The following is a 15,940-nucleotide window of genomic DNA, read 5'->3' as shown; positions in this document are numbered from 1 at the left end:
AAACAGAAATGAAATAGTTTGATTCAGGGCTATTGATGTATTTCATTTTAATCAATGCCAAAACAAAACATTGTGCCATTTCCGAACCAAAATTTTTCAAAACTTTTTGTTGATATTTCCTCTTTTGATTCAGGATTGTAACAGGCTGCAGGTGGGCCCCTCTGGCTTCTGCCCCTGCTGCGCCCACAAACCAGCCATAGACCTCTGCTTCTGTGCAATCACCTGCGCTCTTTATTTACAGTAGAAGTTTCCACCACCTTGTAGCTACAGACAGCGTCAGGCTTATAACCTCAGGGACTGCTAGCTTCTGCAGCCAGCAGGGGAGAACGGCCTCTAACTCCCCTCCCTCGTTCATCGGTTTCCTCTCCCCTTTACTTCCTTCCTGCCAGCCTTTATGTAGCCCCTGGCTAACGAGGCAGGCAACTGTTCCCTGTTTGCCACTTAATCCTGGGCTTACTCAGCCAGCTCCAATTCCCCTTTCCTGACTGGAGCCGGCGTGACAGAGGTATGGCTCAGGGTTTCCTAGCCAGCACCCTGTCACAAGGATCAACAATGCAGAACTATTGGATTTCCTGCTGCGTGGAAATTTTAAGTAGAACAGAAAATCGGAAGCATAAGGCACTCTTGACAAATGTACCCTGTGTCTAACAGAGAGACGTGTGAGCTTAGTGGTCAGAATTCCAGACTAGAAACCATGAGCTCCTGAATGCTGCCCCTGCCTATCTCATGAATGTGTTCTACTGTACTAAGTCACTGAATCTCTCTGTGCCTCATTTTACCCCTCCGTAAAATAAGTATAAAATGCTAACCTAACTAATACGGATGCTGTGTGGATTAGACCCTGATTCTTCCAACACAGAGAGTACGTCTACGCTTATCGGGGATCGACGCTACAGCGATCGATGCACCGGTGGTGGATTTAGCAGGTCTAGTGAAGACCCGCTAAATTGACTGCAGATCGCTCTCCCATCGACTCCGGTACTCCACTGGAACGAGAAGCGTAAGGTAAGTTGACAGGAGAGTTTCTCCCGTTGACCTAGCACGGTGTAGACACTGCAGTAAGTTGACCTAAGCTATGTTGACTCCAGCTATGTTATCTATGTAGCTGGAGTTGTGTAATTTAGATCGATTTACCCCCGTAGCGTAGACCAGGCCTAAGTCACATGGGGAGTCTTTACATAGCCTGCTAGTGGGTGGGACTATTCATGTGAAAAGCTTCTCAATTAAGGGTTTACAGAGTTGCGCCCTAGCTTATTAGAACTTTTCACTGTAGTTTTCCTTTAACTAATTTGAACCCTGTTTGACGGATTACCCCCCACTCTGGGTTGCCACCTGATATACTGGGTACCACTTAGTCTGCCTGTTCCACCAATCTGGGCTCCCTTCCACTGCCCTGCTGAGCCAGGCCCTCAAGCCTCCTCCAGCATACACACAGGTAGGGACACAGATACTGAGATCAGCTCTGCATGGGAACACTCAGCTAGAGATTTGCCCAGCACTCAAGTGCTCTCCCCTTCTGGAGAATAAACCCAAAATTGTATTGTCTTGTGCTGCACAGAGAACTGTACAGCGTAAGCTAATTGAAATTCGCCTCCTCCCTCAATGTGGAGGAAGATATGCAGAGCTTTTTGTCCCCCAGTTATGAATTCCACAAACTGCTTTTAGAATAAACAAAAACAAGTTTATTAACTGCAAAAGGTAGATTTTAAGTGATAATAAGGGATGGCAAACAGATCAAAGCAGATTACCCAGCAAATAAAACAAACATGCAAACTAAGCTTAAGACACAAAAGAAACTGTTTACAAGCAGTAATTTCTCACCCTAAATGTTGTTTTAGGCATTTATTTCACAGGCCAGACACCTTTCCCAGCCTGGGCTCAGCTCTTCTCCCCTACCCCCACTTTTGTCTTTATTTCATAAATGTTTCCAGCGGTCATCCTGGGCAGGGATTCAGTGAAGAATGGCCCTGATTAACTCACTTCCCTGCCTTAAATAGGATTTACATATGGCAGGAATCCTTTGTTTCTGAGTTTGAGCCCCATCCCCTATTAGTGGAAAAATACTTGTAGTCCACGCTGGAGTCCAGTACCAGGTGACATGATCACATGACCTATGAGTCTAAGGTTGTTTGCAGCATCCCAGGAAGCTTCTCATGAAGGTGGGAGATTAGCATCTTCAAATTCCTATTGTTCTCCCTAATGGCCCATCCAGGCTGATTGCATTCTGTCTGGTAGGCCTTCACCAGGTGTAAACACAGTTGTAATAGGTACATAGACAACATTCCCAACTTTAGATACAAAATTGATACATGCATACAAATAGGATAATCATAATCAGTACATCATTACCTTTCCAATGATACCTCACATGATCCATCTTGCGTAAAACATATCTTAGTTATGCCATATTTATATTATAACAATATCTCTGTGAAGAATATGGGCCGTAGTGTCACACCCTGTACTAACCAACTTTGTTTTAGCAACACTTCCTCACTAGCCAGAACAACTGTATGCCAGGGAGTGTATTATAATGAAAGAAGGATGGATTTTTCCTAGTGTTTGGGTCCTCAGTGGCTGGAAAGTACAATAAGGCTTTTGATCTTGCAAGTTGAATGACTTGTAAATGCTGCAGTTCAGACTGGAATCATTTTCTGCTTCCGTCCAAAGCCAGGTTATGGATACTTTAAATAACCAGAGGATTTTCAAGTCAGGAAGAAGGTAAAAGGTGACAGTTATGAGGATCACAAATGCCATTGTGCAAAACTTTGAGTGACAGTTCACTTAGCAAGAAATACACAGAGAGAAATCCTCCTAGTTCTGGTTAGTGCAAAGCGAGCTCATTGTCAGAGAAGTGCAGTATGAAAGCCGAAGAGTGCCCAAGCTGTAGCCTGTTGGCTAAGTGCAGTGCACACCCTCACTTTGAAGAGGTGTGATTACTAGAGAGGAAGGAAGAGTTTGTGGATAAGTCACCTGAGTGGGACTCAGGCAATAATGGGTCAATTCCCACGGGCTTCCTGTGTGATCTCGGGCAACTCCTTTTCTCTCTGTGTGCTTTAGTTCACCATTTGGAAAATGGATATTATTATTTCTTCCATCTCTTGTCTATCTAAATGGTGAGCTCTTCAGGACAGGAACTATCTCTTGGTAAGTATATGTACCTAGCACAATGGGGCCCCCATCTCGGATCGGCTTCTAGGTACTATAATAATACAAATAATCTGTCTAGATCACATGTCCTAGCAAGCCATGTTCCATATTGATTTAAGTAGGACATTGCTTGTGTCAGACCTGGAATCTCTGTGGAATAATACATCTCGTTGAATATGATGATGGCTGCAGTCTGCTCTATTTGATGAAAACTAGGTTCACCATTACATGACAACTGCCAATTCAACCCTGGAAAGAACAAAGTTTAGCTGTCCCTGCTGTAGCAACAAGAAGACTTCCTGTGTCATAAATAATCAGGATTTATGCATAGAACTGTGGGTGAGTTGGAAAGGTGAATCCAGTCCTCCAGCTAAGGCCTGGGATTGGAATAGTGGTCACAGCCCCCCTGTGCTACTTGCACAAGTCACCAGGGCCACTGGATAATGATCTTGGAGGGATAGGAATACTTAATCAAAGCCCCACTGCACAGAGATCCAACCCTGGGCATAACTGGTACAGAAGCTGACCAGCAGGCTGTCAACACCTGGGTGAATTTCACCCCCAATGATCAGAGAACACTGGAAGAAGAACAGAAAAGCCTCACAAAGCCTTTCCCGGGTTCATCGGTTTGCAGAGTCATCAGAGGCAATGCTACAGAAGTATCCAGCCTATATTGTTGATGGCAGTTGGTGCCAACAAACATGGATGTGGTTCAAGACATTCTCTTCCCAGTGTTTGCCTAGTAACTTGAGCTTGGATTTGTATTATCTGTCAGTTTTGTGTCATGCATGATCGTCATATTTATAGCTAGGCTTGGATCCAGAGCATGAATGCCTATTAAGCCACAGACTAATTCTTTCTTGTTGAAAAGCCCTGAAAATTAAACCTTTCCTGGATTTTACTCCTGAGGCATCATTACACCATATAATTAAACAAACTAATGGTATTTTATTACAAAGGTTTAGGGAGATGAGCAGTGGGACACTTAGTGTCTAATGTGCAGCTGACTTTGCCTTTGATTTCCATTGTGTTGTTTGTTAATGAGGGGAATACAAAATCCATTTATGATACCACTAGATGCCCATCTTTTCTGAGTATAAAGAGAGTTTAAGGTTAGGAATATTATTTTTTTATCCCTTTCAGAATGTTACTTGTGATTAAAAAGTTGTTTGGAACAATTCTGATGAAAAAATAAATCTAGGAACCTCCCAATCATAAGAAGAGGATATCACTTACTGCATTTGCCACCTTTCATGTCCAGCTGAGAATGTTTCAAAATTTATTTTTCCTGTCCAAGTTTCCACAGATTTATTAGGAATTGTTTCATAAGTACACTTTTTCCTTGGGTTCTCCAGCAAAGAACTATTGCCTTCACTGGGGCTAAGCTTTTTCATATCATATTGATGATAATACTTAGTTGTCCTTCCATGAGTGCAGAAGACTCGACAAGATGACCTCTCGAGGTCCCTTTCAGTCCTACAATTCTATGGCTGTCCACCGACTAATCTAACATCTTCCCTACAAGTGAATCCCATTTTAGAACTCTGTAGTATCCTAGCTTAATCTTGGAGGGTTTTTTTCTTAAATATGGGGCATTACTATCTAATACATTGCAAGGATGAGTGAATGATTTGTCAAGTATAGTTAGTTATTCATCAGATTTTGTTTCTCATGATTAGATTGTAGTGTTCTCACATTTATTTGTTTGAAATAGTTCACTAATTATTTTCCCTCCATGTGAAAAGCTAGTGAACATGTTTTTGAGAAGATTTGACTTGTATTATGTTGGTTACTTGCTGTACAGAAGTCACCCAGTGAGAGAGAGAGGATTGTCCAGTGGTTAGGGTGCTAGCCTCAGACTTGGGAAACCCAGGTCAATTTTCTGCTCCCCCTCAGACTTTCTGTGTGACCTTGGGTAAGTCTCTTGGGTCCAGATCTTCAAAGGTATTTAGGTGCCTAAGTAGGATCTAGGTCTCAGCTCTCCATCTGTAAAATGTGTCTAATAGCACTTTCCTACCTCACCGGGGTATTGTGAGGATAAATACATTAAAGATGGCAAGGTGCACAGATCCTACAATAATGTGGGCCATAACAGTACCAAAGACATCTAGATAGGTATTGTTTCTGTTCCCTGACTTGCTATTTTATAGCTCTAACCAGCACAGAGCTGATTTGGAATCTTACAACAAAATAGCATGCCAGCTTTAGATTCTCTTTTTTGATGTGTGTGGTGTGTGCTAGGAAAGTTCTCCACACTTTTAGTGATTGTGCCAGGGTTGTGAAGAGTCAAATACAAGTATTTGTTTAGTTCAAATGAACAGTCACAAAAAACGTTTCCCACTATATGTTCAGTTCTGTTACTGAGAAAGGGCAGGGTAGAGAATGTGGCTCAGCAGAATTGTAATTAGAACACGTTCTGCTTAGGCTAGTCAAAAAATGTTTTCATGGGGGGAAATGGCAGAAAAAATTATCATAATTTCATGTTTGGTTTGTTTTAACCAGTCCTACTTCCCTTCCAGTTCTATCACAAACTTACTGTGTAACCTGGAGCAAGTCATATAACCTATCTGTCATCTTATCTCTCTGTAAAATTACCTGTAATTACACCCTGGACAGATCTCCTACAAGAATTGAACCCAGAACCTCGGAATCTAATAATTATGAATCAAAAGACCATGTCTGTTAGCACATATCTTAACACAGCTTACATACTTAATCACATGGAGTGAAATCCCATTGTGGTCAAGAGAAGTTTTGCCATTGACATCAATGGGAGTGGGATTTCAGTGTAGGTTTTATATGCTTAGTTAATGAACGTGTGTAACATGTTTGGATAATACCACTTATTACTGGATTGGGTTGTGTGAAGATTAATATTTCTAAAGCCCTTTCAGATTCTCCAGTGAGAGTGCTACTTAAATGTGAAATATTACTGTCTCCAGCCCATGTTTGCTATGCTATTTATTGTTCGCTTAACATTCAACATTGAATTCCTGCTCTTGAACGCAAGGGACTAGTAGCACTGCTTCTTACCCAGGCAGGTGCTATGCAAGCTTACACCCATGGGTTATGTCTACACTAGGGCCTGGGTGTGTTCCTCTGCTCGCATACACATACTAATGATAGTTCTCGTTGAACTAGTAGGAGTATAAATAGCAGCGTAGCTGAGGTAGCATGGGTGCAGCAGTGAAGGCACAGTTTAGCCTAAGGGCTTGTCTACACTACCCGCCGGATCGGCAGCCAGTGATCGATCCAGCGAGAGTCGATTTATCGCGACTAGCATAGATGCATTAAATCGTCCACTGAGAGCTCTCCCATCAACTCCGGTACTCCACCAGAATGAGAAGCACAAGCGGCGTCAACGGGGGAGCATCAACTGTCAACTTACTGCAGTGAAGACACCACGGTAAGTAGCTCTCTGTCAACTTCAGCTACGCTATTCACATAGCTGAAGTTGCGTATCTTAGATCGACCCCGCACGGTAGTGTAGACAAGCCCTTTAGCCGCCTGCGCTACCTACCGTAGCTACATTGCTATTTATGCTTGCACTAGCTCAATGAAAGCTAGCGTAAGTATGTGTATGCCAGATGGGAAATCACACCCATAGCTCATACTGTAGACATAGCCACACACAGTTCTATCAATGCACCTCAGAAGTGACCTGAAAGGCCACTGCTAGTCCTTGGGCAAGTAACAGGTTCCCCATTGTTGGCTGGCTACACAATGTGCATTGCTGAGGGTGTCCCTACCAAACGGAATCCATTTTTGATGTATGGAAAAATGTGAACTTGGGTCTCCAATCGGTGAATGGCAAATGCACAGATATACCCGGCTGTGTAGAATGTCTCAATCCCTTCCTTTATCTTTAGTAATATCCTTGCCAAAGGATTGTCCTGGCCAATTTCCTCAGACCCTTACAATGCAGTTCTTCTCTGTCCTTTGTGCTTTATCAACATGTAATAAGTAGGCAATTATAACTATCTACCTGCAAAGATATACTCATTTTTACATTTCATTCCCAAAATAACATGGCTATAAAAAACTAGGTAACTAATCCATATTTAGACAGCTAAATGAAAGAAGTCTGATTTTTCAGAGCTACTCCCCATTGATTTCACATAAGTTTGAAAATTGTGGCCTATATACCTCTGGGATAACTTCTGAGTCTACAATATAACCCAATCAACAATACACTCAAGAGATATATTTCCAGAACATTAGAAGTGATAGTTAAAAGATTAACAGGAGCACAAAAACACAACAGTCAAATCCAAACTAGAGAGAGGCCCAAGTAGCAACGTTTTAGATCTTGATTCCTTTTCATGTTTGGTGTACTGGTTCAGTCCATCATAATGAGACAATCAAATTGTGACGTTCAGATTGGACCCAAAGTTTGGGGGGGAGGGTGTTGGTTCATTTCTAGGAATGACCAAAAGCTGTTTCATCATAAATAGGTCAGTCAATAGCCACCGGATGGAAATGTGACAGTGGTTTCAGTTAATTTCTTAGTGGATGAGTGTCTGGACCTGAAGAAGAACAGCTATGTGTAGCTCAGACTTGTCTCTTTCGCCAACAGAATTTGGTCCAATAAAAGAAATTATCTCACCCACCTTGTCCCTCCAATATCCTGGAATCAACACAGTTACAACAACACTGCAAATGGCAGTCTCAGAAGATAGACCAAGGATGAATGGAGACAGAACAACCCTCTTTCCCCTAGCAATAATCCCCAGAGCAAGGTACATTGGCTGGGCAATATTGTGAACTTGCTGTGCCAGTGCCTACACTTACACCTTTTCTATTAACAAACAAATGATTCTGGTTTCCAGAAGTCAATGGAGTTATTCAGATTTACTCTGGTTTACCTGAGATCAGAATTTGAACTCGGCACTGGTATCCTTTCACCAGCACAAAAGTCACTAAAGCACTAAATATATATATATAGTCTCTAAAGACAATAGCAAATATGGCAGGCAACCAGCTTGGCTTAACAGAAAAATCTTCGGTGAGCTTAAACACAAAAAGGAAGTTTACAGGAAGTAGAAACTTGGACAGATGACTAGGGAGGAGTATAAAAATATTGCTGAAGCATGCACGGGTGTAATCAGAAAGGCCAAAGCACAGTTGGAGTTGCAGCTAGAAACTGTGAAGAGTAACAAGAAAGGTTTATACAGGTATGTTAGCAACAAGAAGAAGGTCAGGGAAAGTGTGGGATCTTTACTGAATGGGGGAGGCAATATAGTGACAGATGATGTGGAAAAAGCTGAAGTACTCAATGCTTTTTTTGCCTCTGTCTTCACGAGCAAGGTCAGCTCTCAGACTGCTGCACTGAGCAGCACAGTATGGGGAGGAGGTGAGCAGCCCTCAGTGGTGAAAGAGTAGGTTAAGAACTATTTAGAAAAGCTGGACATACACAAGTCCATGGATCTGAATCTAATGCATCCGAGGGTGCTGAGGGAGTTGGCTGGTGTGATTGCAGAGCCATTGGCCATTATCTTTGAAACTCGTGGTGATCAGGGGAGGTCCCAGACTATTGGAAAAAGGCAAATATAGTGCCCATCTTTAAAAAAGGAAAGAAGGAGAATCCGGGGAACTACAGACAGGTCAGCCTCACCTCAGTCCCTGGAAAAATCATGGAGCAGGCCCTCAAGGAATCCATTTTGAAGCACTTGGAGGAGAGGAAGGTGATAAGTTATAGTCAACATAGATTCATCAAGGGCAAGTCATGCCTGACCAACGAGAAACTGCAGAACTGGAATTAATTTGCAAACTGGACACCATCAAATTAGGCCTGAATAAAGACTGGGAGTGGATGGCTAGAAAAACTATTTTTCCCCATGCTGATACACCTTCTGGTCAACTGTTTGAAATGGGCCACCTTGGTTACATTGAACTCGTTAGCACTACAAAAGTGATTTTTCCTCCCTTCTTGTCAACGGTTGAGAATAGCCCACTTCCACCTTAACTGAATTGGCTCTTTAGCACTGACCCCCCACTTGGTAAGGCAACTCCCATCTTTTCATATGCTGTGTATTTATACCTCTCTACTGTATTTTCCACTCCATGCATCTGATGAAGTAGGTTTTAGCCCACGGAAGCTTATGCCCAAATAAATGTGTTAGTCTCGAAGGTGCCGCAAGGACTCCTCGTTGTTTTTGCTGATACAGATTAATATGGCTACCACTCTGAAACCTTTCAATGATGAGATAACTGACTTTGTGGATATGGGGAAAGCAGTGGAAGTGATATATCTTGACTTTAGCAAAGCTTTTGATATGGTCTCCCACAGTATTCTTGCCAGCAAGTTAAAAAAATATGAATTGGATGAATGGACGATAAGGTCAAAAGAAAGCTGGCTGGATCGTCTGGCTCAGAGGGTAGTGATCAGCGGCTCGATGTCTCATTGGCAGCCAGTATCAAGCATAGTGCCGCAGGGGTCAGTCCTGGGGCCAGTTTTGTTCAACGTCTTCATTAATGATCTGGATGATGGGATGGATTGCACCGTCAGCAAGTTCACGGATGACACTAAGCTGGGGGGAGAGGTAGATATGCTGGAGGGTAGGGACAGGATCCAGAGTGACCTAGACAATTTGGAGGATTGGGCCAAAAGAAATCTGATGAGGTTCAACAAGGACAAGTGCAGAGTCTTGCACTTAGGACGGAAGAACCCCATGCACTGCTACAGGCGGAGATCGACTGGCTAAGCAGCAGTTCTGCACAAAAGGACCTGGGGATTACAGTGGACAAGAAGCTGGATATGAGTCAACAGTGTGCCGTTGTTGCCAAGAAGGCTAACGACATATTGGCCTGCATTAGTAGGAGCATTGCCAGCAGATCGAGGCAAGTGATTATTCCCTTCTATTTGGCACTGGTGAGGCCACATCTGGAGTACTGCATCCAGTTTTGGGCCCTCCACTACAGAAAGGATGTGGACAAATTGGAGAGAGCCCAGCGGAGGGCAACAAAAATTATTAGGGGGCTGGGGCACATTATTAAGGGGCTGAGGGAACTGGGCTTATTTAGTCTGCAGAAGAGAAGAGTGAGGGGGGATTTGATAGCAGCCTTCAACTACCTGAAAGGGGGTTCGAAAGAGGATGGTGCTAGGCTGTTCTCAGTGGTGGCAGGTGACAGAACAAGAAGCAATGGTCTCAAGTTGCAGTGGGGGAGGTCTAGGTTGGATATCAGGAAACACTATTTCACTAGTAGGGTGGTGAAGCACTGGAATGGGTTACCTAGGGAGGTGGTGGAATCTGCATCCTTATAGGTTTTTAAGGCCCGGCTTGACAAAGCCCTGGCTGGGATGATTTAGTTGGTGTTGGTCCTGCTTTGAGCAGGAGTTGGACTAGATGACCTCCTGACGTCTCTTCCAACCCTAATCTTCTCTGTTTCTGTGATTCTATGACTCTTAGGGTATTGTCTACAGTGCAATAAAAAAACCCATGACACCAAGCCACAGAGCCCAGCTCAATTGACTTGGGCTTGGACTGCAGGGCTAAAAATAGCAGTGTTGACATTCCGGTGCAGTCTGGAGCTTGGGCTCGAAGACGCAATTCCCTTATGGAGTTTTTGAGCCCGGGCTCAGCCTAAGCCCAAATGTGTGCGCTGCCATTTTTAGCCCAGCAGCCTGAGCTCTGCGAGCCTGCCAGCCACAGCCGTGCCCTGAGTCTCCGATTGCAGTGTAGACATGCTCCTAAGGGCTAGAACCCCAGCCTCAAATTGACTTCAGTGGAGCCTTGCTGATTTGCATCAGCTGATGCTCAGTTTGCTGTTGATCTTGTAGTTCGTCCTGACATTTTTTTAGCTCTAGCTCCTTATATTGTGAAGTGCTGTGTTCCCATATTTATCCTCTTGGCAGCGTAAAATAAATACATCTCCTCTTGCAGACATAAGACTTGGTTATCTGTAATTGCATGGGGGAAACTGGATTATGCAAATATGATTATTACTCTCTAAGGTTTGTTGTGGTGTTGGTGGCTTTTTTTTTAAAAAAAAATCGGGCTCATTAACACCCCAGGCAACATGGATTTTTTTATTTTATTTATTTTTTTTGCTGCGCTTTCAACAGAATATGCTGGGGGGAAAATTGCTTCCACATCTTTTCTGTCTGGGCTGGATGCATTTAAAAAAAAAGAGACTTGAAATTGTTGACCGTTTTCCCAACCCCCTTCTCTCTTTTTTGGTCACAAGCTGAGAGTATCAGCCAGGAGCAAATATACAATATTTTTGTCGTGGTTTCCACAGAAATTAAGGCAGGTTTTTGTGCGTCACCTTAATCGCATATGTTGCAGATCATGGTCATAAGTCACCATGACAAAAAGGCCAGGAAACCTTAATATTTTTGTTTACAGTATGTTAGACAGATGTTTTTTTCAGTGTAGAGATAAGACTATGTTAAATATGATTTCATAAATAGAGCCTCTCTCAGTTCCATTCCTCTTGGGACTGCTCTGTGATTTGTTCATTGGATGATTATAATGGGTTTTAATTATACCTGTGAGCCAAGGTATATCAGAAGTAAATTCCAAAGCACCTTATAGTCAAGATTTTTCAACATACAATAAGCTAAATAAGGCTTTTTGTCCAAAACGACAAAGAAAAACAATTTTCCCCACATTATTAACTTGCAAACACAGCCGTGATAACACAGAAGATTTAGACAGATAAGCTCCTCAACATTTTTGGAGGGGCAATTAACAAGCACTTATGAGTTAACCACTTATGAACCACAGAGTGGGCAGGGCTTTCTGTGCTTCTGGTATTTTCCTACTCAACAAATATTAGGTGGAATGTCCAGCAATCAGTTTTGCCTCATTATGGTTCTAAGGCTTGTCATAAGAATATGTGAGCTAAATATTATAATTAATTTAAAACTAAAATGAATATTTTAAAGCGAAGGACAACAAGCAATAATCAGTACTCCAGGGAAAAAAACCAAACAAACAATAACAAAAAGCACCACGGTAGAGTCTCTTTCTCTGAGTCATCTACAGCTGCCCCATAGACTACAATGAACATCTTTAATTCGATGCACATTTATCTGTTCCGTCTAGAAACATGAAAAAGGATGAATATTTTATCCATAAACAGTGCTTAGTAAAGTCAGAAAAGCCCAGGAATTCCACACAGACACATGGCTCGACAAAACCATTTTGCACAGCCCTGTAAGAATGTTACTTAAAAAAGAAACAGGTGCTGTTATCTATCGGCCCATGGAAGTTGATGAAAATACTCCCACTGGTTTAACTCAGATTGTGATCAGGTCCTGAATTTATGGCTTCTAAATGCAGTTGCACTAATCTGAGAAACAGGGTAAAATTTTCAAAAGCAGCTGAAAGTGATTTAGGCTCCTATGCCTGTTTTCAAAAGTGACTTGAGCACTCTGATGCTAAGTCTTATTGACAGTCATTAGTTCCTAATGGCCTAAGTCATTTAGGTGCTTTTGAAAATTGTATCCATTCATATAAGATCTTTTCTAAGATTTTTTCCATATAAAAATCCTAAGCCTAAGCCTCTCTTTGCAGATGCACAATTTCACACTAAATGAAAAGAATCCTTGGTGTTTGGAAAACGTGATTTTTGGGGGGCCCAATCCTGATATCTTTACACTGTGTCGCTTAGTCTTTAATCAAGCAAACCTCAGGACTTGGTTGCTGCATTTTGGGGCAGTTTGTTTGCTGACTCTTAGGCCACGCAGCCAGGAGTAGGTGGGGAGTCCAACAATATCCCATGGGAGCCTAGATGTGTTTGGACGAGCCCTGCTTTTCAAACAGAGGAGAGGATGAAGGTTCAGGTTGTTTTTAATTTAATTTGAATGGCTTTTCTCAGTTTAATGATGGGTACAGTTATTCCACCTTAAACTTTCTGGTGCTGCACACGATGCTCTACTCATTCCAACATCATCTCTGGGAGGCAATCACAAAGAGATGCTGCTGTTCATCAGGGGAGTAATAATGGAGTTCAATTTAGTATAACTGGGAGCCAAGGTATATTACACTGTGTGTTTATTTGTAGAGGGCTGTGTGGTAAATGTGAAGTCTAATGAGTGACAATTTTTTTGACTTTTGAATTATCATTATGAAGAGTTATCACTGACCTTGCAAATAAGTCCTTTGACCTGTATTTCAAAGGCAAGTCTTCAAATTACTGGCTGCTTTGGTGAACTAAAAACATTCCTTAATTAATCATCCAGGTCTGCACTTTTTGAAAAGCGCATGAATCAATGCTTTCATAATGTGACTGTTAAATGTATCAGTCTATTTGAACAACAAGGCTCCAAGTTCTTTGGTGCTGTATAAAAAAGGAGGTCTTTGAGAGATCTGTTCCAAGTGACACATTAGTTGACACCACCACGGGCAAGGTAAAAAGTAAATGCTAGCATCCTTTCAAAGTTACAAAGCTTCTTGTTTGTTTATAGAAAAGTTCTTGATTTGTTTTTATCGTTTTTAATTTGGCCAATGACAGACTCATCTGGAAAAAGACAGGGAAAATGTTGATTGTGAATGGATAAATGATTAATTGTAAATATAGTTCTCAGAAAGCTGGTAGACAGTGTGTAATCAGCATACTGATTTTAATAAGACACAGGGGAGGTTAGGAACTCTGCAAAAATACAGTGTATGCTCTGCCAGTCATTGTTAGGTATTTTCTCACAGATGTGGTGAAGCAATGTGTTTGTGGCAGCTAGCTGGTGGTATGTAATATACAAACGTTTCCATCTGTGCTCAGAGCAGCAGTAGTTCTAGGATGGTCGTACCAGAATGGACCTTGTCTCTGTTTCAGCCACTGCAGGTTCTATTTGTGTAGATTGTGACACAAAGCTACAACTACTGCTTGGGGCATACAGGTTTTGAGGAATGCAATTGCTGGGAAAGTATGTGCACAGGGCTCTGTGGTCATTGAGGGGCCTCTTTTCAGCTTCAGAAAACAAAAGGAGAGCACAATCCATCCTTTGTTAATTTCATTGGTGCCCTGTGGGTGCCAACACTATTAAAAATACACATATTTTAGCTGATCAGCTGTTAGGGGCTGATCCAAAGTCAGCTGAAGTGAGTAAGAGTCTTTTCATTGTCTTCCATGGAGTATGCATCAGGCCTTGAACTGCCTTGGGCAAAATTAAGCTCTGGAGCAAGCAGGGGGTAACTCTCTGAATTTGGCCTAGTGACCTATGGCCGGATCATGTAGGAAACCAATACCTTTTTTACAAGAGGAGGTTGAGTTGTCTATTGTTGATGCAGTGATAAGGATACCTTAGTGTAATGGCTTTCATCCTGAAGGATGCCCAGACACCTCACTGCAAGAGTTTAATATGGCACAGAAACTCTACAGTACAGGAAAGTGGAGGTATAAGGACAAGAAATGAAGAATGCCCTAACCAGTTGAAACTCCTGGAGGGATTTAGGCAGGCTCAATGGTGCTGCAGTATAACACAACTTTGTTTGCTCTTGTTAATTATCCAGTCTGTAATTTGTCCAGGATCACCCCATTGTGTCTTTCATGACCACAGCTGTGACCTCCATGTCATGCAGAAACTTAGTGTCTCGTGATGCCATGCTGGGTCATTATTTCTGTACCAAACTACTCCTTTTCTTTTTGCAAATACAGACTAACATGGCTGTTACTCTGAAACCTACTAATCATGAACCCCACTTCCTGTGGCTCCCCGTTTTCCTTAGACATCTCAAGTACTGACCGACCTAGCCTGGCTTGTGAGAGCTGGCAAGGAGGGCTGGTCGGAAAAGTTTCATTGGAATGATTTTCCAACAGCAAATTCCCTTTTCGCAAAATTGAAACTTTCTGAAGAAAACATTCTGTTTTGCTGAAAATTTTGTCGGATAAATCAATATGGTGGTTCCCCAGCTGCTCAGAAGCGTCTTGTTGCTTTCACTTTCTGTCACTGAAACTGAACAAAGCTTTCCTGGAGGGCTGCCCAGGCTAAGTACCCTGCCTCTCTGCCTCTCTGTCCCCAGAGCTGAGCAGGGAAGCTAAGTGGCTGTGCTTCCTGCTTCTCTGACCTCCAGACTGGAAGGCTCTTTAATTGACTAGAACCTTTGAGTCCCACTGCCAAGAAAATGAAAAATTCTCCCAGAGTGAAATTTACCCTATAAAAACCCCTCTCATGAAAATTTTCATGTTTCTATGTTTCGTCCCAATTTTGGACCCCCTTGTTCCCCAAAATACAAAATTTTTCACTGGAAGGAACTTACATTATCCAGCCAGCTCTAATGGCAAGCTAGAGCTGGTCTGACTGCAAACATCCACTTCTACTCTGCCAGGGCAGAAAACAATAATGATATATAATGTGTTTCGCTTACACAGCACCTTCCAAATAAGGCCTATAGTAGCTCTATAGATGTGTAGAATGGAGATGTGTAGACCTGGCTGGTCGATTCAAAGACAGTTCTTTACCTTTTTGGTGTACCCTTTGTTGCAAGATGCCTAGAGGTGTGATACTCAAAAATGCTCAGTGTTGATTTACCTCTGTTCCCACTGACTTCAACAAGAGCAGAGTTAGGCCAACAACGAACGTTCTGGAAAATCCCATCCCTAGCTAACAGAATACAATGGCTAGTTTTCTGCTTTTGTGGCAACCAGAGCTTTGATCTCCAAACAAACTCTACTTTTATTATAATTTGAGATCAGAAATGCTGATCCACAAAAGTGAAGATCTAAACTCATCAAAGGAAACTAAACTGGCCTAATTTCTAGATTTCTTCTCTCTTTCTATGTGATAATCCAGCCATAGAGTCCAGTATCCGTCTGCAAGCGACAGATGAGTATGCCTACAATAACA

This window comes from Natator depressus, chromosome 7 (genome assembly GCF_965152275.1).
Source record: "Natator depressus isolate rNatDep1 chromosome 7, rNatDep2.hap1, whole genome shotgun sequence".
Lineage (NCBI taxonomy): Eukaryota > Metazoa > Chordata > Testudines > Cheloniidae > Natator > Natator depressus.
The sequence above is the reverse complement of the archived record's forward strand: the minus strand, read 5'-3'. Positions refer to the sequence as shown.